This window comes from Ranitomeya imitator, chromosome 4, assembly GCF_032444005.1.
Source record: "Ranitomeya imitator isolate aRanImi1 chromosome 4, aRanImi1.pri, whole genome shotgun sequence".
Taxonomy (NCBI): domain Eukaryota; kingdom Metazoa; phylum Chordata; class Amphibia; order Anura; family Dendrobatidae; genus Ranitomeya; species Ranitomeya imitator.
Window position 1 is genome coordinate 473,229,746 of NC_091285.1, and position 27,444 is coordinate 473,257,189.

The following is a 27,444-nucleotide window of genomic DNA, read 5'->3' on the forward strand; positions in this document are numbered from 1 at the left end:
CATTCAGTTGTCAACATTTCATATTGTAAATCATGATTTTCTGATTTGCCATGTGTTTGCTGGTTGTACAGTATTACACTGTGCAATGCTGTCCTAAGCAGAATTCACCTAAAGTGTTGTACTGTGAGCTTTTTCCTGCTGCAGGGTGGTGTCTGCTCTGATCTTATCTGTAGACAGATAACATAGCAGTGTAGAGTTTCAGTTCAGCTGGAGACAACACAGAGTGAGCAGAGGTTCAGACGTCAGAGCTCTGAAGTCCCATTTTTACAGGTATGTTACAGATAAATTATTCTTTTATTCTAAAATTATTCAATATTCTCACTGCTGTGATAAAATGGATGATAGGGGGTTAGCATTAGGGTTGTGTAGACTCAATGTCTGCTTATGAGTACATATTCTCACTGCTGTGATAGAATGGATGATAGGGGGTTAGCATTAGGGTTGTGTAGACTCAATGTCTGCTTATGAGTACATATTCTCACTGCTGTGATAGAATGAGTGCATGCCTCATTTTTGTTTGCGACGCTCCAGCACCATAATCACAGGGCATATCTCAATGTGTGACGGGACGTTATTGTGTGTATTGTTGCGAAATTGTTTTGATTTTTTTTTTCATTCATTGTTTATGGATATATTTTATTTTTTCATTCAACAGTGATGCCTTACAGCATGAGAAGAAGACACTTCACCCAAGCTGAATTGGAGGAGTTTATAAACGACTCCGATACAGACGAGGATGTCCCACCTGAAAATGTCTCCGAAGAGGAGGACAACATTAGTGAGGATGAAGATATTGCCGAGAACTCGGATTCTGAGGGTGAATCTGATGTGGAAACCCCGACAACCGGTCTGACGCAAGAAGTCAATTCAAAAAACAAAGATGTCGTTTGGAAATTGCAGCCTCCTGCTCCGACTGGTAGAAGGTCTTCATCAAATGTCATCACAGATACTCCAGGTCCCACTAGATATGCAATTGCTAGAATTGATGACATTCAATCGGCATTCCTATTATTCATAAATATAGCCATGCAAAATATACTTATCCAAATGACAAACATTGAGGGAAAAAAGGTTTATGGCGATAAATGGAAGAACTTCGATGTGACGGCTATGAATGCTTACATCGGGTTACTTCTATTAGCTGGAGTATACAAATCATATGGAGAGTCCACTAAAAGTTTGTGGAATTCGGAAACGGGGCGCCATATATTTAGGGCCACCATGTCTTTAGAAAGATTCCACGAAATTTCCAGAGTTCTACGGTTTGATGACAAAACGGATAGATCTGAAAGAAGAAGCACAGATAAACTTGCCCCAATTAGGGATTTGTGGAGTAAATGGGTCGAGATACTCCCAAAATGTTATAATACCGTAGAAAATGTCACTGTTGATGAGCAGCTGGTGTCATTTAGAGGCAGGTGCCCATTCAGGCAATACATTCCAAGTAAACCAGCAAAATACGGTATAAAAATCTGGACTCTGTGTGACAGTAAAACATCATATGCTGCAAATGTTCAAGTATATATTGGAAAAACCCTCTAGAAAGACCTGAAAAAAACCAAGGCATGAGGGTAGTTTTGGACTTGACCCATGGACTCAAAGGGAGAAACGTTACCTGTGACAATTTCTTCACATCCTACCAATTGGGGCAGATGTTACAAAAAAACAATATAACTATGCTGGGTACTGTACGAAAAAATAAACCTGAACTTCCACAGGGTATCCTCAATAAGAGAGACATACACAGTTCAATGTTTTATTTTACAAAGGACACTACGGTAGTGTCGTACGTTCCCAAAAAAAATAAACAAGTTATCCTCATGAGCACCATGCACCATGATGCAAAAATAAGTGAGAGAGATGACAGAAAGCCAGACATGATTCTTCACTATAACGCCACTAAAGGTGCTGTTGACACATTAGACCAGCTTGTAGGCACGTATACATGTAAAAGAAAAACAAATAGGTGTCCTATGATTCTCTTTTACAACCTGATCGATGTATCTGCCTATAATGCCTTTGTATTGTGGCGGGAAATAAACCCCAAATGGCAAGAAAAAAAATTACACAAACGACGGCTTTTTATTGAGGAATTGGGGAAGTCTCTCACTAATCCATATGTAAAAACACGGCCACGAAATCCAAGAAATGAGAGTGCAGAAAAAGTGGCCCGACAAATTCGAGAGCATGGTGGAGACGGCGAGCCAACAGCTTCGACCACCACTGATACTGAAACGGCTTCCACCATCGCAACCAGCTGCAAGCGAAAAAGATGCTCATTCTGTCCAACGTCCAGTAACCATAAATCTAATATTATGTGTTGCAAATGTGCAAAATACTTGTGCAAGCGTCATGTAAATTATACATGTGATCAATGCAAGTAATACATTGATCGCATTTATCATTTGTTTTTGACAAAAAACCTTTTTTTTTTTTAAAAGTTTGTATATAGTTTAGAATAAAGAAAAGTTTTTATGTGCAATATGAAGCAAATATTGTAAAAAATGTTAATTTATTTGATTCAAAAAATAAAAGTTTTTGATTTAATTTTTCATCTGATTATTGAAAACCATGTTCACATACAGTAAAACAATGCAACAGGTAATCAAATAACACTTGAATTAGGTACAAATCACAACTTTGTTAGGTCCGGTCAAAAATGACCGGGAACAGTATAAGTGTATAAAAAACAACGTTTTTTGCCATTTTATAGAGAAAAAAGCTTTCTTTTTTTTTTTTTGCCTTTGAAAAAAGTATATCTACATAATGTTTGATATTATTACTTATAGTTAACATTTAGATCAAGATTTTTTTTTTATCTGCAAAAATAATCAATTTTTACAAAAATCGAAAAAATACCATGTTCCCTTTTGGATATAAAAAAAATATAAAACAAGCTTTGTATTTATTTTTTTTTCTGGTATTTGAACAACCATCTTCACAAGCAATATAATAGTGCAAAAACTGTTTAAAAAAACCACTTAGATTAGCTAAAAATGATTATTTTATAAGGACGGTCAAAAATGACCGGGAACAGTACAAGTGTATGTGAAATCTAAACAGAACAGCAGGGTTAAATGCCTATGTCATCAGAAACACAATAAAAGTATAGCTCTTGGAAGAAGGAAAGTGGAAAATGCAAACTTGGAAATGAAAATTAGCTACAGATGCAGGGGTAAATGGAGTTTAGTCTGAGGATTGTATTTCTTATGTGAGTCCAATCTGGGTTCTATGTTTTTTAGAGGATTAGGCCTGGCATTCTATATTTAGGAGATCTAGTCTCAGGTCTGTATATATTTATAGGGTTTGTTGGTGGTCTGTATTTTTTCTGTAGTGTGCATCTGAACTAACTAAATTGATAGTACAATATTTCAGCACTTGGGACCGCATCTTTAGTTTTGTCCAGGACCACAAGATCCAGCTCTGGGCGGGGGAGGGTTACAAGCATCTTCTAACATTTTCAGAAATGTCAATTCAATTGTAGGACTATAGTGATATTGCACTGCTTGCACATTGCTTGGCTCACTCGCCACATTTGATCCCATCACAGAAGATGAAGTTTCCAGGCTCCTCTCTTCTTCTCGGCGTCCTACTACATGTACTACCGAACCCCATTCCCTCACATCCTCTCCAGTCTCTCTCTCCAGTCATCACTACTCACCTAACTACAATCTTTAATCTCTCCCTCTACGCTGGCATTTTCCCCTACTCCTTCAAACACTCTATCATTACTCCATTATTAAAAAAAACCCTCTCTCAATCCATCCTGCACAAATAACTGCAGACCAGTCTCCAATCTCCCTTTCATCTCTCAACTCTTGGAATGCCTGGCTTACTCCCACCTTACCATTACCTCTCCACTCACTCACTACTAGAGCCTTCCCAATCTGACTGCCACCCCATACATTCGACAGAAACTGCACTCATCTAAAGTGACCAATGACCTTCTGACAGCAAAATGTTCTTCTCAACCTCTCTGCAGCTTTCGACACTGTTGACTACCATCTCCTACTCTCTATGCTCCAGTTAATAGGCATAAATGGATAGTGTTCTCTCCTGTTTCTATTCCTACCTTTTTGACAGCTACTTCAGTGTATTGTTTGCTGGCTCTCACTTCACCTCCTATTCCTCTCACTGTTGGAGTCCTTCAGGGCTCCGTCCTTGGCCCCCTTCTCTTTTCTTTCTACATAGCCCCAATTGGACAGGTCATCAGTAGATTTGGCTTTCAGTACCATATGTATGATGATGATACACAACTATACATGTCATTCCGTGACTTTACCCCCCACTGTACTACACAACACCAGTGACTGTCCGCAGCATCCAACATCATGTCCGCTCTCTATCTGAAACTCAACCTTTCCAAAATTGAAGTTCTTCTGCTCCCGCCATCTACTAACCTCCCTAAATCTGACATGTCCCTCTCTGTGGGTGGCACCATAATAACTCCTCGGCAGTGGGTGCGCTGCCTGGGTGTTATGTTTGACAACAATCTTTCCTTCAACCATATACAATCTCTTGCCAGCTCTTGCCGCTTACGCCTAAAAAACATTTCTAGAATCCTCCCCTTTCTCACCATGGAAACAATAAAAACCCTCAATGTCGCTCTGATCCACTCCCGCCTGGACTACTGTAATGCTCTATTAATTGGCCTTCCCCTCACTCGACTGTCCCCTCTCCAGTCCATTCTTAACACAGCAGGCAGGGTTGTCCATCTGGCTAATCGGTACTCAGATGCAACCGTTCTTTGCTAGTCACTGCACTGGCTGACCATTCATTATAGGATCCAATTCAAACTGCTTGTTCTCACCGACAAAGCTCTCCACAGTGCGGCACCTGCCTACGTCTCCTCCCTCATCTCTATTTATCGGCCTACCCTCTCAATATGCTCTGCAAACAACTTTAGACTAACCTCTGCACTATTCTGTACCTCCAACTCCCGGCTCGAAGACTTCTCCCGCACTGTGCCAATCCTCTGGAATGCTCTACCCCAAGTTATTACGACTATCCACAACGTGCACAGTTTTAGGCGCTCCCTCAAAACACATCTGTTCCTATCACGTTCCCTAATCAAAGTCAATTTATGTGTAAGTGTGTGTAGATCATTCACTATCTGAGAATAACCCTCCATCAAACTCCACCGCACCCAACCGCACCACAAATACTGGCTAGAGGCCAGCTAATGCAGCCTTTATCTATCCCCCTCTCCCTCACGATGGCTGGACTATCATTGAAAATACGCACTTGTACTTTGTGTCTCCCCCCACCTTATTGCAGATAGTAAGCCTTCATGAGCAAGGTACTCTTATTTTGCTTTAATTATTGTATTATTGTTAATGCTGTTATTTATGACTGTTGTGTATGAACTGTAAAGCACTGCGGAATATGTCGTCACTATATAAATAAAGAATATTATTATGTTTTCTTAAACTAAGCAAAATACAGCCTTTTACTATTTCTCTTTCCATGGCACATGTCAACATTTCCTAAAGAAGGGCAGATTTGTTTTCATAATGAATTACAATGAAAAAATTAATAGAAAAATACAATCATTACTAGTGTTGAGCATTCCGATACCGCAAGTATCGGGTATCGGCCGATACTTGCGGTATCGGAATTCCGATACCGAGATCCGATACTTTTGTGGTATCGGGTATCGGTATCGGATCCATAGGGATGTGTAAAATAAAGAATTAAAATAAAAATATTGATATGCTCACCTCTCCGGCGGCCCCTGGACATCACGCTGGTAACCGGCCGGCTTCTTTGTTTAAAATGAGCGCCTTTAGGACCTGCGAATGACGTCGCGGATTCTGATTGGTCGCGTGCCGCCCATGTGACCGCCACGCGACCAATCAGAAGCCGCAACGTCATTCTCATTCACCAAACTCCTACTTCTAGGAATTGAGGACCTGCGAATGACGTCGTGGCTTCTGATTGGTCGCGTGGCGGTCACATGAGCGGCACGCGACCAATCAGAATCCGCGACGTCATTCGCAGGTCCTAAAGGCGCTCATTTTAAACAAAGAAGCCGGCCGGTTACCAGCGTGATGTCCAGGGGCCGCCGGAGAGGTGAGCATATCAATATTTTTTATTTTAATTCTTTATTTTACACATTAATATGGATCCCAGGGCCTGAAGGGGAGTTTCCTCTCCTTCAGACCCTGGGAACCATGAGGATACCTTCCGATACTTGGTGTCCCATTGACTTGTATTGGTATCGGATATCGGTATCGGCGATATCCGATACTTTTCGGGTATCGGCCGATACTATCCGATACCGATACTTTCAAGTATCGGACGGTATCGCTCAACACTAATCATTACTTTCCTTTCATAATAATTGTCATTGTTGGAATATACTCCGAAGTATCTGCACCTTAAAGTCATTGTTCTACTCTGGTCCCCAACCATTTTCATGCATGTCAGAAATAAATAGAAAATGTCAAGGTGTTCATTTAAAGATTGCAATGATGAGCAGCACTATCTTGCAGAACACATACTTCCATAATAAATGATTAGCGGGACACAGGGATTTCACTTATATACGAGGCTATAACAGAGACATAGTCTGAAATATGACAGTAGCTATATTTTTTAGTTAGAGAAAATGGTAAATCATGATTGATGAGTGATAAATTTGGCCTTTCTTTTGTCAGTCGCTTATTGAGCTATTGGATTGATGGCTCATTTAAAAAAGAATTTACTCTGCAGGGTGAAAATTATGAGTCAATATTAATACCCTGCTCATGTACAAACTCCATTGTTACCTTAGTTATAATATAACTGAATAGCGTGGAATATATTTTTTGTATACTTTCCACAGAGTTCAATGGCTGATTTGCTAGATTCTGAAAACAAGGAATATACAGATATTGGGCCCCATTCATCATTGACGTTTTCAAGTGACTTTAATTTTTTTCCCTTGTGGTATTAATTGATAGTTTATAAGCCAAATTCTTTAAAATTGTGCATATGGCTCTTGAAAATCAAAAATGCTCTTTATTTATAGGGAATATGTCAGGTCAGATAACGCATCAAATCTGCAAATATAGGGTTAATTTACATGTTGCTATCAATATGAAGAACACAGTGAGCAGCAACGACAAGCACACCCCAGCACTTTGGCTGTTAGCCGACTCTGCACTGATGCACTGCAGAGATGGCTGGCAGATAAAGTGTCGGGGTGTGCTTGCAGCTCACAGCATAGTGATCAGTGATTGTAGCTGCATCGGCACACCTGTATAACTGAAAACCGGTGGCTCCTGGGAGACTTAACCCCTTCATGACCCAGCCTATTTTGACCTTAAAGACCTTGCCGTTTTTTGCAATTCTGACCAGTGTCCCTTTATGAGGTAATAACTCGGGAACGCTTCAACGGATCCTAGCGGTTCTGAGATTGTTTTTTCGTGACATATTGGGCTTCATGTTAGTGGTAAATTTAGGTCAATAAATTCTGTGTTTATTTGTGATAAAAACGGAAATTTGGCGAAAATTTTGAAAATTTCGCAATGTTCACATTTTTAATTTTTATTCTGTTAAACCAGAGAGTTATGTGACACAAAATAGTTAATAAATAACATTTCCCACACGTCTACGTTACATCAGCACAATTGTGGAAACAAAATTTTTTTTTTGCTAGGAAGTTATAAGGGTTAAAATTTGACCAGCGATTTCTCATTTTTACAACAAAATTTACAAAACCATTTTTTTTAGGGACCACCTCACATTTGAAGTCAGTTTGAGGGGTCTATATGGCTGAAAATACCCAAAAGTGACACCATTCTAAAAACTGCACCCCTCAAGGTGCACAAAACCACATTCCAGAAGTTTATTAACCCTTCAGGTGCTTCACAGCAGCAGAAGCAACATGAAAGGAAAAAATGAACATTTAACTTTTTAGTCACAAAAATGATCTTTCAGCAACAATTTTTTTATTTTCCGAATGGTAAAAAGAGAAACTGAACCACGAAAGTTGTTGTCCAATTTGTCCTGAGTACGCTGATACCTCATATGTGGGGGTAAACCACTGTTTGGGCGCACGGCAGGGCTTGGAAGGGAAGGAGTGCCATTTGACTTTTTGAATGAAAAATTGGCTCCACTCTTTAGCCGACACCATGTCACGTTTGAAGAGCCCCCGTGTGCCTAAAAATTGGAGCTCCCCCACAAGTGACCCCATTTTGGAAACTAGACGCCCCAAGGAACTTATCTAGATGCATAGTGAGCACTTTAAACCCCCAGGTGCTTCACAAATTGATCCGTAAAAATGAAAAAGTACTTTTTTTTCACAAAAAAATTATTTTAGCCTCAATTTTTTCATTTTCACATGGACAACAGGATAAAATGGATTCTAAAATTTGTTTGTCAATTTCTCCTGAGTACACCGATACCTCACATGTGGGGGTAAACCACTGTTTGGGCACATGGTAAGGCTCGGAAGGGAAGGAGCGCCATTTGACTTTTTGAATGAAAAATTATCTCCATCGTTAGCGGACACCATGTCGCGTTTGGAGAGACCCTGTGTGCTTAAACATTGGAGCTCCCCCACAAGTGACCCCATTTTGGAAACTGGACCCCCCAAGGAACTTATATAGATGCCTAGTGAGCACTTTAAACCCTCAGGTGCTTCACAAATTGATCCGTAAAAATGAAAAAGTACTTTTTTTTCACAAAAAATTTCTTTTCGCCTCAATTTTTTCATTTTCACATGGGCTATAGGATAAAATGGATCCTAAAATTTGTTGAGCAATTTCTCCCGAGTACGCCGATACCTCATATGTGGGGGTAAACCACTGTTTGGGCACAAGGCAGGGCTCGGAAGGGAAGGCGCGCCTTTTGACTTTTTGAATGGAAAATTAGCTCCAATTGTTAGCGGACACCATGTCGCATTTGGAGCGCCCCTGTGTGCCTATGCAATGGAGCTCCCCCACAAGTGACCCCATTTTGGAAACTAGACCCCCCAAGGAACTTATCTAGATGCTTACTGAGCACTTTAAACCCCCAGGTGCTTCACAGAAGTTTATAATGCAGAGCCATGAAAATAAAAAATAATTTTTCTTTTCTCAAAAATGATTTTTTAGCCTGGAATTTCCTATTTTGCCAATGGTAATAGGAGAAATTGGACCACAAATGTTGTTGTCCAGTTTGTCCTGAGTACGCAGATACCCCATATGTGGGGGTAAACCACTGCTTGTCGCACGGCAGGGCTCAGAAGGGAAGGCACGCCATTTGGCTTTTTAAATGGAAAATTAGCTCCAATCATTAGCGGACACCATGTTGCGTTTGGAGAGCCCCTGTGTGCCTAAACATTGGAGATCCCCCACAAATGACCCCATTTTGGAAACTAGACCCCCAAAGGAACTAATCTAGATGTGTGGTGAGCACTTTGAACCCTCAAGTGCTTCACAGAAGTTTATAACGCAGAGCCATGAAAATAAAATAAAAAAATTATTTTCTCAAAAATGATTTTTTAGCCCACAATTTTTTATTTTCCCAAGGGTAACAGGAGAAATTTGACCCCAAAAGTTGTTGTCCAGTTTCTCCTGAGTATGCTGATACCCCATATGTGGGGGTAAACCACTGTTTAGGTACATGCTGGGGCTCGGAAGTGAAGTAGTGACGTTTTGAAATGCAGACTTTGATGGAAGGCTCTGCTGGCGTCACGTTGCATTTGCAGAGCCCCTGATGTGGCTAAACAGTAGAAACCCCCCACAAGTGACCCCATTTTGGAAACTAGACCCCGAAAGGAACTTATCTAGATGTGAGGTGAGCACTTTGAACCCCCAAGTGCTTCACAGAAGTTCATAACACAGAGCAGTGAAAATAATAAATACGTTTTCTTTCCTCAAAAATAATTTTTTAGCCCAGAATTTTTTAATTTTCCCAAGGGTAACAGGAGAAATTTGACCCCAACATTTGTTGTCCAGTTTCTCCTGAGTACGGTGATACCCCATATGTGGGGGTAAACTACTATTTGGGCACTTGCCGGGGCTCGGAAATGAAGTAGTGACGTTTTGAAATACAGACTTTGATGGAATGCTCTACGGGCGTCAGGTTGCGTTTGCAGAGCCCCTGATGTGACTAAACAGTAGAAACCCCCCACAAGTCACCCCATTTCGGAAACTAGACCCCGAAATGAAATTATCTAGATATGTGGTGAGCACTTTCAACCCCCAAGTGCTTCACAGAAGTTTATAACGCAGAGCCGTGAAAATAATAAATACGTTTTCTTTCCTCAAAAATAATTTTTTAGCCCAGAATTTTTTATTTTCCCAAGGGTTACAGGGGAAATTGGACCACAAAAGTTGTTGTCCAGTTTCTCCTGAGTAAGCTGATACCCCTTGTGTGGGGGTAAACCACTGTTTGGGCACACGTCGGGGCTCAGAAGGGAAGTAGTGACTTTTGAAATGCAGACTTTGATGGAATGGTCTGCGGACGTCACGTTGCGTTTGCAGAGCCCCTGGTGTGCCTAAACAGTAGAAACCCCCCACAAGTGACCCCATTTTGGAAACTAGACCCCCAAAGGAACTTATCTAGATATGTGGTGAGCACTTTGAACCCCCAAGTGCTTTACAGAAGCTTATAACGCAGAGCCGTGAAAATAATAAATACGTTTTCTTTCCTCAAAAATAATTTTTTAGCCCAGAATTTTTTATTTTCCCAAGGGTTACAGGGGAAATTGGACCACAAAAGTTGTTGTCCAGTTTCTCCTGAGTAAGCTGATACCCCTTGTGTGGGGGTAAACCACTGTTTGGGCACACGTCGGGGCTCAGAAGGGAAGTAGTGACTTTTGAAATGCAGACTTTGATGGAATGGTCTGCGGACGTCACGTTGCGTTTGCAGAGCCCCTGGTGTGCCTAAACAGTAGAAACCCCCCACAAGTGACCCCATTTTGGAAACTAGACCCCCCAAGGAACTTATCTAGATATGTGCTGAGCACTTTGAACCCCCAAGTGCTTCACAGACGTTTACAACGCAGAGCCGTGAAAATAAAAAATCATTTTTCTTTCCTCAAAAATGATGTTTCAGCAAGCAATTTTTTATTTTCTCAAGGGTAACAGGAGAAATTCGACCCCAGTAATTGTTGCGCAGTTTGTCCTGAGTATGCTGGTACCCAATATGTGGGGGTAAACCACTGTTTGGGCACACGTCGGGGCTCGGAAGTGAGGGAGCACCATTTGACTTTTTGAATACAAGATTGGCTGGAATCAATGGTGGCGCTATGTTGCGTTTGGAGACCCCCTGATGTGCCTAAACAGTGGAAACCCCTCAATTCTAACTCCAACACACCCCTAAACCTTATCCCAACTGTAGCCATAACCCTAATCACAACCCTAACCCCAACACACCCCTAACCACAACCCTAATTCCAACCCAACCCTAACCCTAAGGCTATGTGCCAACGTTGCGGATTCGTATGAGATTTTTCAGCACCATTTTTGAAAAATCCACGGGTAAAAGGCACTGCGTTTTACCTGCGGATTTACCGCGGATTTCCAGTGTTTTTTATGCGGATTTCACCTGTGGATTCCTATTGAGGAACAGGTGTAAAACGCTGCGGAATCCGCACAAAGAATTGACATGCTGCGGAAAATACAACACAGCGTTTCCGCGCGGTATTTTCCGCACCATGGGCACAGCGGATTAGGTTTTCCATATGTTTACATGGTACTGTAAACCTGATGGAACACTGCTGCGAATCCGCAGCCAAATCCGCACCGTGTGCACATAGCCTAATTCTTAAGGTATGTGCACACGCTGCGGAAAACGCTGCGGATCCGCAGCAGTTTCCCATGAGTTTACAGTTCAATGTAAACCTATGGGAAACAAAAATCGCTGTACACATGCTGCGGAAAAACTGCACGGAAACGCAGCGGTTTACATTCCGCAGCATGTCGCTTCTTTCTGCGGATTCCGCAGCGGTTTTACAACTGCTCCAATAGAAAATCGCAGTTGTAAAACCGCAGTGAAATGCGCAGAAAAACCGCGGTAAATCCACAGCGCTTTAGCACTGCGGATTTATCAAATCCTCTGCGGAAAAATCCGCAGAGGACCAGAATACATGTGCACATCCCGAACCCTAACCCTACCCCTACCCCTACCCCTAACCTTACCCCTAACCCTACCCCTAACCCTAACCCTACCCCTACCCCTAACCCTACCCCTAACCCTAACCCTACCCCTAACCCTACCCCTAACCCTAACCCTACCCCTAACCCTACCCCTAACCCTAACCCTAACCCTACCCCTAACCCTACCCCTAACCCTAACCCTAACCCTAGTTCTTACCCCAACCTTAGTGGAAAAAAAAAATTATTATTTTTTTTTATTGTCCCTACCTATGGGGGTGACAAAGGGGGGGGTCATTTTCTATTTTTTTTATTTTGATCAATGACATAGGTTATATCTCAGTGATCAAAATTCACTCTGGAACGAATCTGCCGGCCGGCAGATTCGGCGGGCGCACTACACATGCGCCCGCCATTTTGGAAGATGGTGGCGCCCGGGAAAGAAGACGGACACCGGCAGGCTCGGTAAGTATAAGGGGGGGGAGATCAGGGCACGGGGGGGCGTCGGAGCACGGGGGGGAGGCGTCGGAGCACGGGGGGGGGCGTCGGAGCATGGATGAGGATCGGTGTGCGTGCGGGTGGATTGGAGCACGGGGTGGGGGATCGCTGTGCAGGGGGGTGGATCGGAGCACGGGGGGGATCGCTGTGCGGGGGGGGATCGGAGCACGGGGGGGTTTCATTGGAGCACGGGGGGTGTGATTGGAGCACGGGGGGAGCGGACAGGAGGATGGGGGAGCGCTGCACAGATCGGAGGGCTGGGGGGGCGATCGGTGGGGTGGGGTGGGTGCACATTAGTATTTCCAGCCATGGCCGATGATATTGCAGCATCGGCCATGGCTGGATTGTAATATTTCACCAGTTTTTTAGGTGAAATATTTCAAATCGCTCTGATTGGCAGTTTCACTTTCAACAGCCAATCAGAGCGATCGTAGCCGGGTGAAATGGGAGTTAACCCTTTCACCCGATCTGCAGGGACGCGATCATTCTGTGACACAGCATATGCGTCACAGGTCGGATTGGCACTGACTTTCATGATGCATACGCTGTGTCACAGGTCGGGAAGGGGTTAAAGTTCATTTTCCCCCTGGTGCTTCACTTTTAGTAATATTGCAAGGCAACTTTCTAACATTATTAACCTGCAGATTAACCCGCTATGTGCAGATTGACGATGTTATTTGACTTATTATCTTTAACCCATTGCTTTGCTTCTTTTTAAAGTAAAAAGTAACATAACATGTTAAATTTTAGAAAAGTTTGTGCAAACATTTCAGCGGGACTGAAGTACATTTTTGCAAAGATTTTAAGACTCTTTCAAAAATTACAATTGAAACATCAGCCACAAACATCTAGAAAGCAAAAACTATTCCCAAAACAAAATTTAAAGAAGAATTTGTCAAAAATCAAAAACAGGTTTAACACAGCAAAACTAGTCCAAAAGGAGGCAGAAATGCAATTGTGAATAGGGTCAATTTTGTAGAAAGTTAGCAAGAAGTTGAAAATGAAAAAAAAAAGGACTATAACTATAGGTTCACACTATTATTATTATTATTTATTATTATAACACCATTTATTCCATGGTGCTTTACATGTGAGGAGGGGTATACATAATAAAAACAATACAATAATCTTAAACAATACAAGTCACAACCGGTACAGGAGGAGAGAGGACCCTGCCCGCGAAGGCTCACAATCTACAAGGGATGGGTGAGAATACAGTAAGTGAGGATAGAGCTGGTCGTGCAGTGGTTTGGTCGATCTGTGGTTACTGCAGGTTGTAGGCTTGTTGGAAGAGGTGGGTCTTCAGGTTCTTTTTGAAGGTTTCAATGGTAGGTGAGAGTCTGATATGTTGGGGTAGAGGGTTCCAGAGTAGGGGTGATACGCGAGAGAAATCTTGTATGCGATTGTGGGAAGAGGAGATAAGAGGGGAGTATAGAAGGAGAACTTGTGAGGGTCGGACGTTGCGTGCAGGTAAGTACCGGGAGACGAAGTCACAGATGTATGGAGGAGACAGGTTGTGGATGGCTTTGTATGTCATGGTTAGGGTTTTGTACTGGAGTCTCTGGGTAATGGGGAGCCAGTGAAGGGATTGACAGAGGGGAGAGGCTGGGGAATAGCGGGGGGACAGGTGGATTAGTCGGGCAGCAGAGTTTAGAATAGATTGGAGGGGTGCAAGAGTGTTAGAGGGGAGGCCACAGAGCAGGAGGTTACAGTAGTCGAGGCGGGAGATGATGAGGGCATGGACTAGGGTTCTTGCAGATTCTTGGTTAGGAATGTACGGATCTGTGAAATATTTTTGAGTTGAAGGCGGCAGGAAGGGCTTGGATATGTGGTTTGAAGGAGAGATCAGTACACACGATTTGTTTATACAGAAGTGTATCAATGGAAACATATAGGTGTATGTTAGTATTGTAAACACAAAACAGTAGAACACTTTTCATGAAAACTATTTGCAAAGTTACATAAAAGTTACAAAGGTGTAGATGCTTTTTATATTGATATTGTGTTCTTCATTACATATTAAATGTCAATATCTAGTTACAAAAATTTAAAATTAGTCCCTTGCAATTTAAAGGGCTTTTCACTACTAACTTTTATTTTATAAATGGGTCCATAGTGGTCTTAAAATAAAAAAAATACTCAACTACTGTACTTCTGTTCTCTTATGCTGGAGGAAATATCCTGCCATTTTCCTCACTTCTGTTTCCAGTGCAAAATGTCATATGATATGATAGGTTACATTAGTACCATTCCAACTGACCTGGAAGAGAAAGTCTTCTAGCTCACTCTTCCTATTCAGAAGGACCATCAGCTCTGCAGCCTGTCAGTGGTGGCAGATTGTCTGCAGTGGTCATAGGATATTCCCTGGTCACAGATGGTAAACACGGTTAGTGATGAGGAAGAACAGTGTGGGGTCCCATAGGAGAGAATGTGAATTTTATTATTTTCAGATTACAATGGGACATATGTAACTATAAATATAGAATTGAACAACTCCTTTAGCCTTCATCTACCACCCTTCCACCCATATTTTAAAAGTTGTCCCAAAAGTGGGTTGGATGCAGATAGGTCAGTGGATTACAAATTGCTTTTCAGGAAGGAGTGCTATAATCACACATCTGAAGCTCTGATGTATTTACAATATTACATCTATGCACAGATCTTTGTGGCAGAAGGTCTTGTATTATTTTTACATGGGGAAAGAACTGAAAGAAAAAAACAAAGCAATTCTCAGAAATGTGGAAATTCCCATAAAAGATTTGATGGAATGTATTTATGGAAATATTAGAGTAATGAAGGGGTTAATAGCCTCAGGCTTGCCAAAATTTCATAGGGTGTAGTAAATCTCATGCAAGCTCACTGAAACAAAGAATTGCTGAGGGGTGTGATTAAGCTGGGTGGATGCAGGGTGTGTATTTACATGCTGTTATGTATTCTACTATTTCCTATCCTGTAAGAAGCGCATACAAATATATTGGAAAGGAACCAGTTTTACTACATGGATACAAGAGTACAAGAGCAGAACTGAGCTTGCTACAAAGAAAATGGAACAAAACTGAGCTTACTACATAGATATGGGAACAGAACCAAACTAATTACACAGACATGGGAGCAGAACTGGGCTTATAAGAACAGAACCAAGCTGGTTACATACAGCACAGACCAAAAGTTTGGACACACCTTCTCATTTAAAGATTTTTCCGTATTTTTCACGACAATGAAAATTGGTAAATTCACACTGAAAGCATCAAAACTATGAATTAACACATGTGGAATTATATACTTATCAAAAAAGTGTGAAACAACTGAAAATATGTCTTATATTCTAGGTTTTTCAAAGTAGCCACCTTTTGCTTTGATGACTGCTTTGCACACTATTGGCATTCTCTTAATGAGGTTCAAGAGGTAGTCACCGGAAATGGTCTTCCAACAATCTTGAAGGAGTTCCCAGAGATGCTTAGCACTTGTTAGCCCTTTTGCCTTCACTCTGCAGTCCATCTCACCGTAAACCATCAGGTTATCTGGCATAGCACCCCATCACTCTCCTTCTTGGTCAAATAGCCCTTACACAGCCTGGAGATGTGTTTGGGGTCATTGTCCTGTTGAAAAATAAATGATGGTCCAACTAAACGCAAACCGGATGGAATAGCATGCCGCTGCAAGATGCTGTGGTAGCCATGCTGGTTCAGCATGCCTTCAATTTTGAATAAATCCCCAACAATGTCACCAGCAAAGCACTCCCACACCATCACACCTCCTCCTTCATGCTTCACGGTGGGAACCAGGCATGTAGAGTCCATCCGTTCACCTTCTCTGTGTCGCACAAAGACACGGTGGTTGGAACCAAAGATCTCAAATTTGGATTCATCAGACCAAAGCACAGATTTCCACTGGTCCAATGTCCATTCCTTGTGTTCTTTAGCCCAAACAAGTCTCTTCTGCTTGTTGCCTGTCCTTAGCAGTGGTTTCTTGGAAGCTATTTTACCATGAAGGCCTGCTGCACAAAGTCTCCTCTTAACAGTTGTTGTAGAGATGTGTCTGCTGCTAGAACTCTGTGTGGCATTGACTTGGTTTCTAATCTGAGCTGCTGTTAACCTGTGATTTCTGAGGCTGGTGACTCGGATAAACTTATCCTCAGAAGCTGAGGTGACTCTTGGTCTTCCTTTCCTGGGACGATCCTCATGTGAGCCAGGTACTTTGTAGCACTTGATGGTTTTTGCAACTGCACTTGGGGACACTTTCAAAGTTTTCCCAATTTTTTGGACTGACTGACCTTCATTTCTTAAAGTAATGATGGCCACTCGTTTTTCTTTACTTAGCTGCTTTTTTCTTGCCATAATACAAATTCTAACAGTCTATTCAGAAGGACAATCAGCTGTGTATCCACCAGACTTCTGCACAACACAACTGATGGTCCCAACCCCATTTATAAGGCAAAAAATCCCACTTATTAAACCTGACAGGGCACACCTGTGAAAGTGAAAACCATTCCCGGTGACTACCTCTTGAAGCTCATCAAGAGAATGCCAAGAGTGTGCAAAACAGTCATCAAATCAAAAGGTGGCTACTTTGAAGAACCTAGAATATAAGACATATTTTCAGTTGTTTCACACTTTTTTGTTAAGTATATAATTCCACATGTGTTAATTCATAGTTTTGATGCCTTCAGTGTGAATTTACACGTTTCATAGTCATGAAAATACGGAAAAATCTTTAAATGAAAAGGTGTGTCCAAACTTTTGGTCTCTACTGTAGATATGGGAACATAGCCAAATCTTCCCACAGAAAGCTTGGTTATCATTATTCTGGCTCTGATGATCATTACTATTCAGGGTGTTCTTGATGTGGTTAGCGACCATCTCTCAAAGATGAATGTGGCTCTCAAGCTAACAAAGATTAGATACCACTTATATACATAGAAGCTGACAACCAGCCCCTCATAATATACATGGTTCAAAATCCTCTTAATATACACTATAGCAGACCCCAGATTTCATAATATACTTGGTGGTATCGCCTCATTTTATAAGCCCCACACCCAGACCACCACAGTGCAGAGTAAAGCATACTATAATGTGGTCCTGCATTCTACACATTCAGCTTACTATTAATTCACCAGCCAGGAGCTGCCCTCTGCATCTAGCAGGAAGCCCTGAAAGGCAACGCTGGAAGATGAGCGAGGGGACAGAGTCAGCACTAAGCTCTGCCCAGGTCCTGAATGGCAGAGCAGAACAGTCAGGAATCCCCTTCAACCAGCTGCACTTGCATGATAGGATGCAGCCACACATAGTGTGCTGGGTGGGTGTGTCTGGTACGTTGTGATGCAACTAGGCCGCTATATTTATAGGCGCTGTGCCATGCAACAGTTGCTAAAGCAGAAGGCAGCCCTAGACACCTGCTGTGAAGAAATCCTGGGAGGCCAATGCTCCTCTGTCCTTCAGCCTAGCCAGTCCCTGCTTTAATGGAAGTAAAACGTTTCCAAACATTAGAACTTCAGTTGTTTTTATTTTTATGGGATTTGCTGTGTTAAGGCCATATCCATGGGGCAATAGAATATAATAGGAACTTTCTCTTTCTATAGTGTATCTTATCAGCTGCCTTAAAATGTAATGGACAGGCTGTGATTGTGGCAGTGCCATGTACTAGTGTACCATGCAAAATGTCAATGAGATTTAGAATGACAGTGAATGATCATTTTGGTAATGCACAGACAGTTCATGTCTGCTACATAGTGCTTAGTGAGGCAATGACTTTCAGGTTTAGACATTGCAGCCTTTTTGTTACAATTGTCATGCTTACATCATTTAAGGAAAGTATGATATTTTTACATGATAAATAATTACAGTATATCACAAAGGTTATTTCTTTAGGCACAACCATATCAATTACATCAGCTATGAGCTGATAGTGTTTAGTTAAATCTTGTATATTTTTCAAAACAATTGTGGCCGAGTGGAGATAATTATGGGCAAGTACAGTAATCTCTTAATTTATTCTCTGCCTGCGTACAACAGCTGATATACACCTTCCAGGCAAAATGAAAGTAAGTAGACACTCATTCTCCTTAGCATATGTTATAAATTACTTTTTTGGGAGCTACTTACATTGCAATTGTTTCAGTTAGAGTACTTTCAGATAGAAGTATTATCGGTCTGTGTGTGGTCTATGTGTGCAACTGATGTCACTTGGACAGCACAATATGCACATAAGCACATAAGTGGTTTTCCACTAGGACCGTGGTACCATGCTACCATAACTGGTAAGGCTGTCCTAGTTAGCAAGGGGAATGTTATTGCATTACCGTTTTCTGTATCGTGGGCGATAGGGGTTCATTAAGTGTATTAAGGACCATTGCCGGTAGTGGTGTGCTGTCTAATATGAGACGTGGCGCTATGCTGCCATAATCAATATTATGGGCCATGTATGGGAGGGAAGGGGTTAAAGTACTTTATTTGCTTCTGTTTGGGCGGGGGCGTTAGACGTGTTAGTAGTACATTAGTGATCGGTGAAATAATATTAGGCATACTATTAATTATTATTATACATTATTATTATACATTTTTATAGCGCCATTTATTCCATGGCGCTTTACATGTGAATACGGGGCAAATATAGACAAATACATTAAACATGAGCAGATAACAAGGCACACGAGTACATAAGGAGGGAGGACCCTGCCCGCGAGGGCTCACAGTCTGCAGGGGGTGGGTGAGGATACACTAGGAGAGGGTAGGGCAGGTTGCGCGGCTGTTCAGTAGGTTGAGGATCACTGCAGGCTGTAGGCTTGTCGGAAGAGGTGGGTCTTCAGGTTCTTTTTGAAGGTTTCTATGTTAGGCGAGAGTCTGATGTGTTGGGGTAGAGAGTTCCAGAGTATGGGGGAAGCACGGGAGAAGTCTTGGATGCGGTTATGGGAAGAAGAGATGAGAGGGGAGTAGAGAAGGAGGTCTTGGGAGGATCGGAGGTCGCGTGTAGGTAGGTACCGGGAGACCATGTCACAGATGTATGGAGGAGACAGGTTGTGGATGGCTTTGTATGTCAGTGTGAGTGTATTAATGGCTTGTTGCTGCCGCAGAGAGGTGCAGATCGATTGTATAGAATGATCAACATGCTCAGCAGCATTGTGGGACCTAAGTCCTGTCTCAGCATCCCCCATGCAGGCAGCGTGGCTGCGCCTGCAGAAAGGATGGTGTGGACTGTGATGGGGCTCATAAAGTTAGTGGTGCTTGGTGCATTCACATTCTAACATGATGACTGAAACTGCAGAGCGCGCTTCTCGGTCAGGTAGGACCGATCAGCATGCTCTGCAGCTGTACACAGCGTCCTCTGCCCTGTCCCCCATCCCCCCTGCAGGCAGTGCGGTTATGCCTGCAGGAGGAACAGAGCTGGACAGGCACAGAAAGTGATGTGAGAATGTGGGCGGAGCCTCACAGGGACACGCTGGAAGTGGGCAGGGTCTATGGTGCCCTGGGCCCGGTGAATCCAGGCCTGCACCCCAGGAGCTCGCAAACGCAAGGACGATGAGGCAGCTGTGGCATTAGTCCTGAGGGGAGGTAGGCTGGGCCAGCTTAAGACAATCTGGAAAGTGGATGGTGATAGCTGGGGCCTTGGCCCTGCACGTGCTGGCCTGAGCCCGGGGGCGGGAGGAGGAAAGCACCACTGATGTGGAGGCAGATACGGCTCGGGACTGGCTGATCCCGGCCTCCAGCCACTCGGGGCAGAAGTGGGAGGGGCATGTTGGGACCTCACTGTGGCATAAGCGGAAGCCGCAGGAGTCCGGGCCCAGGCCATCCGGGGCTGCGGCAAGGGAGCAGAGACAATGACCAAGACCCACGGCGCACGCCCCGCGGCCCCGCCACACACCCAGGGGCACAGGATGAAGAAACCGCATGAGAACGGGTGCCTGATTGCGCCACCCCACCGATGATGAGAAGATGCTCCGGGGGGCGTGAGAACCACATCGAGAGTCTGCATTTAACCCATGTAGGTGTGGCCAGATGCCCCTTCCCCTTTATTGCCGTTGGTCAGTCGAGCGTCCTAATTAGTACATCACTTGGGGGAGCAGTGGGAGGGGGGAATTGGGCACTGCACAATGTTTCCTACTAGCTTTCCCATAGGGCTCCACAGTCAGAGGCAAGTTCGTTAATCAGTACCGTGCCTGCCAATATACGCATAAGTCATTTTCCACTAGGACCATTGTAAGATGTGAAAAAACTCAGTGTGCACTTGTCTAATCTAGGTTACAGATGGGCATTGTGCTTGTTTCAAATGCGCTTGGTTACTGTACCCATTTGTTATGCAATGGACACAAAGAGCTGTACCTTTGAATGGGATTGGCAGATATTAACAAAGTAAAATACAAAATATCCTAAAATGTCACCCAAGTTTTATATCTCATTTAAATATTTACATGAAATCTACAATTCTCTATAACATTATTAATTGGTTAATTTGTAGTAACTGACTATTATATTGTGACTCTGTGACAGAAGAAGATTTTTTGTAGAGATCTTCCGCTTGCTGAAGTGAAAAAAGTTAAAATAAACTTGCCATGGTAAGGATGTAGAAGAGGTATCTTCTGATCACTCTTTTATGAAGGCCATATTTTTGCAGGTGTCTCTGAACAGTAGAACAATGTACCACAACTCTAGAGTCTGCTAAATCTTAGTGAAAGTCTTTTGCAGTCAAGCGGGGGTTCTCATTTGCTTTTCTAGCAATCCTATGGGCAGCTCTCACTTAAATTTTGCTTGGTCTTCTACACCTTATCTTGATCTTCACTGTTCCTGATAACTGACATTTCTTCATTTTCTTCATTACATTTTGAAATGAGGAAAAGGCAACTTGAAAATGGATTGCTATCTTCTTATAGCTATCTTCTGCTCTGTGGGCCTCCACCATTTTCCTTTTCGGAGTGCTAGGCAGCAGCTAAGGAGAACCCATGGCTGCTGTTTTTTGGCCCAAGGTTAGAGGAGGCTGTTTTTTTAAATAAAGCTCGGAAATTTGCATCGCCTGACCTTTCTTAAAGATGATTGTGAACATGCCATGACCCTAACAGGCTAATTAAAGTTTGAAAGCTTGGTCAAAGTTATCTGAGCACAAAAATCTCCACTGGGGCCCAATCCTTTGCATCAGCCCATTTTCCTTTTTGTAATTTTTAAAACATAAAACATGGAAATAAAAGTATTTTTTTGCCTAAAATACAAAGGAAATGTGTCATCTTTAACTTTAGACTTTTTAGAGATAATTTCATCTTGAACTTTCTTAACTATTTACAATAACTGTAATTTTGACCAGTGGTGCCCAAACTTTTACATGCCACTGTAGATGTAAACTGTACAGTACTGTACAGTACTACGTATATAGACAGTTGTCATGGAGTTTAAATATTTTATGATTACATTTCACCAAGAATTCTGTATACCTTGTCCTTTGAGAAGACTACTCCTTTACAAAAAAAATTGGAAATGTGGCCAATTGTCTCAACAACGTTTTTTTTTATCTCTCCTACTTATTTCATTTGTTTGACTTAATTTTTTTTAAAGCACAGAACCATCAGTTTGGCTATAAGTAAGTGAGTTGCATGTTCTCAAGGAACACTGATGCCAGACTGAAGCTCTTTAGTGGTTTTATCCATTGCATGCATAATTCTACTGAAGGAACAACATATAATATGTTAATATGTCACTTTTTTTGTATGTGCAGTTACATAGATGTAGTCATGATGTCAACATTGCAGCCGATCAGATCAACCTACCTGCGTAGGTTGATCTCATTGAGTTTGTTATTTACAGTGGGGCAAAAAAGTATTTAGTCAGTCAGCAATAGTGCAAGTTCCACCACTTAAAAAGATGAGAGGCGTCTGTAATTTACATCATAGGTAGACCTCAACTATGGGAGACAAACTGAGAAAAAAAATCCAGAAAATCACATTGTCTGTTTTTTTATCATTTTATTTGCATATTATGGTGGAAAATAAGTATTTGGTCAGAAACAAAATTTCATCTCAATACTTTGTAATATATCCTTTGTTGGCAATGACAGAGGTCAAACGTTTTCTGTAAGTCTTCACAAGGTTGCCACACACTGTTGTTGGTATGTTGGCCCATTCCTCCATGCAGATCTCCTCTAGAGCAGTGATGTTTTGGCTTTTCGCTTGGCAACACGGACTTTCAACTCCCTCCAAAGGTTTTCTATAGGGTTGAGATCTGGAGACTGGCTAGGCCACTCCAGGACCTTGATATGCTTCTTACGAAGCCTCTCCTTCGTTGCCCTGGCGGTGTGCTTTGGATCATTGTCATGTTGAAAGGCCCATCCACGTTTCATCTTCAATGCCCTTGCTGATGGAAGGAGGTTTGCACTCAAAATCTCACGATACATGGCCCCATTCATTCTTTCATGTACCTGGATCAGTCGTCCTGGCCCCTTTGCAGAGAAACAGCCCCAAAGCATGATGTTTCCACCACCATGCTTTACAGTAGGTATGGTGTTTGATGGATGCAACTCAGTATTCTTTTTCCTCCAAACACGACAAGTTGTGTTTCTACCAAACAGTTCCAGTTTGGTTTCATCAGACCATAGGACATTCTCCCAAAACTCCTCTGGATCATCCAAATGCTCTCTAGCAAACTTCAGATGGGCCCGGACATGTACTGGCTTAAGCAGTGGGACACGTCTGGCACTGCAGGATCTGAGTCCATGGTGGCGTAGTGTGTTACTTATGGTAGGCCTTGTTACATTTGTCCCAGCTCTCTGCAGTTCATTCACTAGGTCCCCCCGCGTGGTTCTGGGATTTTTGCTCACCATTCTTGTGATCATTCTGACCCCACGGGGTGGGATTTTGCGTGGAGCCCCAGATCGAGGGAGATTATCAGTGGTCTTGTATGTCTTCCATTTTCTAATTATTGCTCCCACTGTTGATTTCTTCACTCCAAGCTGGTTGGCTATTGCAGATTCAGTCTTCCCAGCCTGGTGCAGGGCTACAATTTTGTTTCTGGTGTCCTTTGACAGCTCTTTGGTCTTCACCATAGTGGAGTTTGGAGTCAGACTGTTTGAGGGTGTGCACAGGTGTCTTTTTATACTGATAACAAGTTTAAACAGGTGCCATTACTACAGGTAATGAGTGGAGGAAAGAGGAGACTCTTAAAGAAGAAGTTACAGGTCTGTGAGAGCCAGAAATCTTGATTGTTTGTTTCTGACCAAATACTTATTTTCCACCATAATATGCAAAAAAAAGATAAAAAAACAGACAATGTGATTTTCTGGATTTTTTTTTTTCTCAGTTTGTCTCCCATAGTTGAGGTCTACCTATGATGTAAATTACAGACGCCTCTCATCTTTTTAAGTGGTGGAACTTGCACTATTGTTGACTGACTAAATACTTTTTTGCCCCACTGTATATCTCTTCAAACCTATGGAATAAACAATAGAATCTTGAAAAACCTCAGTTCAAATGAATATTTGCTCCAGGTGCAAGATTCATATCTTTCGAGAATATGCTGTGCTTGGTTTGAAAAGTAATTTTTTTACAAGCTCCCTTTAACTTTTGACTTATTTCTTCTCATTAATTAGCACATATTAATACTCTGAATGCAAAATATTTCCTCATTTTACCAGATTAAATAAAAATCCAAGTCTTTTGTAAACTTGTTCTCTTTTTGCAATATAATCTCAATAATTTTACATGACAAATAACTATTCTGATAACTTATGGTTGACTTTTTATGGGTAAACATGAACATATGTGCAACTCCTGCTTTGACCCTTTGGGATACATGAACTTGATGGTGTGGAAAGGTATTTAAAAACATTGAGCTACTGCACTACTTATGCCTATATTTTATGTAGAATTTGCTCAAAACTGTCTAGTTTAGCCCCTTGGGCTTTAGCTAGATTAATATGGACCATCAAACTACCATATGTAAAATATTCTAAAATCCCAGGGGGCAAATTCTGCTAAATCAATGCTATGAATGTCAAAACTTCTTTAGGAAATAGGGTGCTTTGTAAAAATGGAAATGCATTTGTGCTACATTTGTGTCTTGCAAAAGCAAAATTTGTTATATTGTAATGGATTATAATTCAATATAATTGAGTTATGTGAGTGCTGTTGAGCAGGACAAAAAGCTAATTTGAAGAGCATTAGTCAACTGTCCTGAGATAATTTGCTTAACCTTCATTTTCCTGCATCCTAAAGCTATTCAGGCAGTCTGTATGTTGTATCATCATTCAGTATTGGCTTAGCTGACATTAGGTACCAACAATATGGAAACATCAATCCTTTTCGGGTCTGGTACCTGCCATAAACTTTGCACTTCATTAAACAAACTGAAAACTTCCTTTTAATTGAACAACATTTCCTGAGCAAAAACAGAAATATAGTTTAAATGTATGAAAGATCCATTTTTATTTCACTTTGGTAGACACAATGCCTCTAGTCTTAACCCCTTAACAACCGCCAATACGCCTTTTAACAGCAGTCAGTAAGTGCCGCTTTTTAACAGCACTGAGGAATAAGAGAATAGCGCCACGGAGCAGCGGCGATTCTAGCGGGCGTCAGCTGTTCATGACAGCTGACACCCTGCGGTATCGGACCCGACTGGTTATGCAAACGATTGAGGCCAATTAACCCCTTAAATGCTGATGTTACAAGGTGGGGTCACAAGAACCCCTTATCCCCTTAGAAACCATCAAACCCCTGCAATGAGAATTGTGGGCCTCGATATTTACCATGGTGCCTTGAAGTTATGTGATGACCCCAGGGTATGGTAGCCTGTGAGATACGCAATAAGCTGGGTCTCACAGGGTGTGTCAGTGAGACACAGAATGCTCTCATGCACTGCTGTACATGAGAACAGCAGTCTATGAGACCAGTGATCAAAGTAAAAATTATACATGTCCCACAGTGAAAAAGTGGAAAAAAGTTGAAAAAAGTACAATAAAATGTGTAAAAGCGTAAAAATATACTCAAAATGCAGCATTTCTGATAAAACAATAATAAACATATAAACGTACACATAATTGGTATTGTTGAGTCAGTAACGACCCACTCTATAAAACTGCCACATTATTCCGTTTGGTGAACGGCGTAAAAAAATATGAATAAATATGCAAAAAATGGCACTTTATCATCATTGTGACTCACAAAAAGTGAATAAAAATTTATCAAAAAGTCATATGTAAATAAAATCGTGTAAATCAAAACACAAAAAACAAGTGCTGATATGGCTCATTCGGCAAAAAAAATAAAAAATGTACAGCTTTCAGAATAGGACAATGGAAAAACAAATTCATTTTGCTGAAATATTGTTTTAAGTGTGTAAAAATAGCAAATCATAAAAATCATGAAAAAAAACTATATAAATCTGGCATTGCTACCGAACCAATGAGCAAATCGGTCTCATTACTTTCACCGTACAGTGAACGGTGCAAAAAATGTAAATAAAAACAATAGCTGAATTGCTGGTATTTGTTGATTCTATGTCTGAAAATTTTGAATAAAAAGCGATCAAAAAATATTATGTATCCATAAAACTGGTACAAAAAAAATCTGCAACTCATCTCGCAAAAATTAAGCCATTGTACAGCTCTGTTCGCCAAAAAAGAAAGAAGTTACAGCTCTCAGAATATGTCGCCAAAAAACACTTTTTATAAAATAGCATTTTTATTGTGTGATATCAGCAAAGCCTTAAAAAACTATATAAATCTGGTATTGCTGTAATCGCACTGACTCAAAGAATAAATCGACCCCATCATTTATACCACACAATAAAGAGTGCAAAAATAAAAATAAGAACTATTCTTTTACTGCTGTCTATTTGTTCACTCTACCTCCCAAAAATCAAAATAAGGCTCAGCTCACATTTATCCTGTGCTGAGCGCTTACGTCTGGGTTTCTGTGTAAGTTCCCCAAAACTGCAATTCATGCAAAACCCCAGACGGAACCAATCACTTATGAGGCAAATGGAGTCACTTTGGACTGGTCTGTGTTCCAGCAGTGTCCCATCATTTTTGCCATCTTTTTAGAGTACAAGTGTGGGCGATCTCAGATCTGTGCACGCCTAAAAAGATGGAGACCACTGGAGCAGACACCAAAGGGAGTACAAAGTGTCTCCATCTGCCTTTTCGTGGGTTGTTCTCTCGGGGTTTCATCTGAATCACATTTTTATGGGATTTACACGGAAACCCCCATGTAATGGCTCCGAGTAGAACACAAGAATGTGATCCAGCCTTATTCTGGAAGCGATTGAATAATATTATGTACCCCAAAATATTACCAATAAAAACCTTAATTTATCAAGCACAAAACCAGCCCCCTCTCAGGTCCATCATCTGTCAGTGGAACTATAGACGGTTCCTACGTTACTGGTAGAACAAAGACTCTGGAAAAGCGACATGGCTCCAACTCCCTCAAATAAAATCCAGTGAATTCTGCGTTCCCAAATTCAAATGTCTCTCTACTGAGCCCCACTGTGCCTAAATCACAGTAAGAGGCCACATGTTTGGCATTATTGTAATGGAGAGGAAGCACTTCATGTATGGGTGTGTATTGCCAGAAGCACAAGATGGGCACAATGTATGGGGGCGCTACATTGTATGGGGACACAATGTATGGGTACTAGACTGGCAGATTTGCAATTCTCCAGGATAAAGCATGGCGTGGATGTTACAAAATGGGCATTGCAGCCATAGATTAATTCACTGAGAGGTGCAGCTTCTATGGGTTCACATTTGGGGGTTTTCTGTTGTTCTGGTACCTTCAGGGCTCTGCAAATGTCACCAGCAAACTATTCAAGGAAAATCTGTGCTCCAAAAGCCAAATAGTGCTACTTCCTTCTCAGCCATTAAGTGTGGTCTAATAGTAATTTCTGACAACATATAGGGC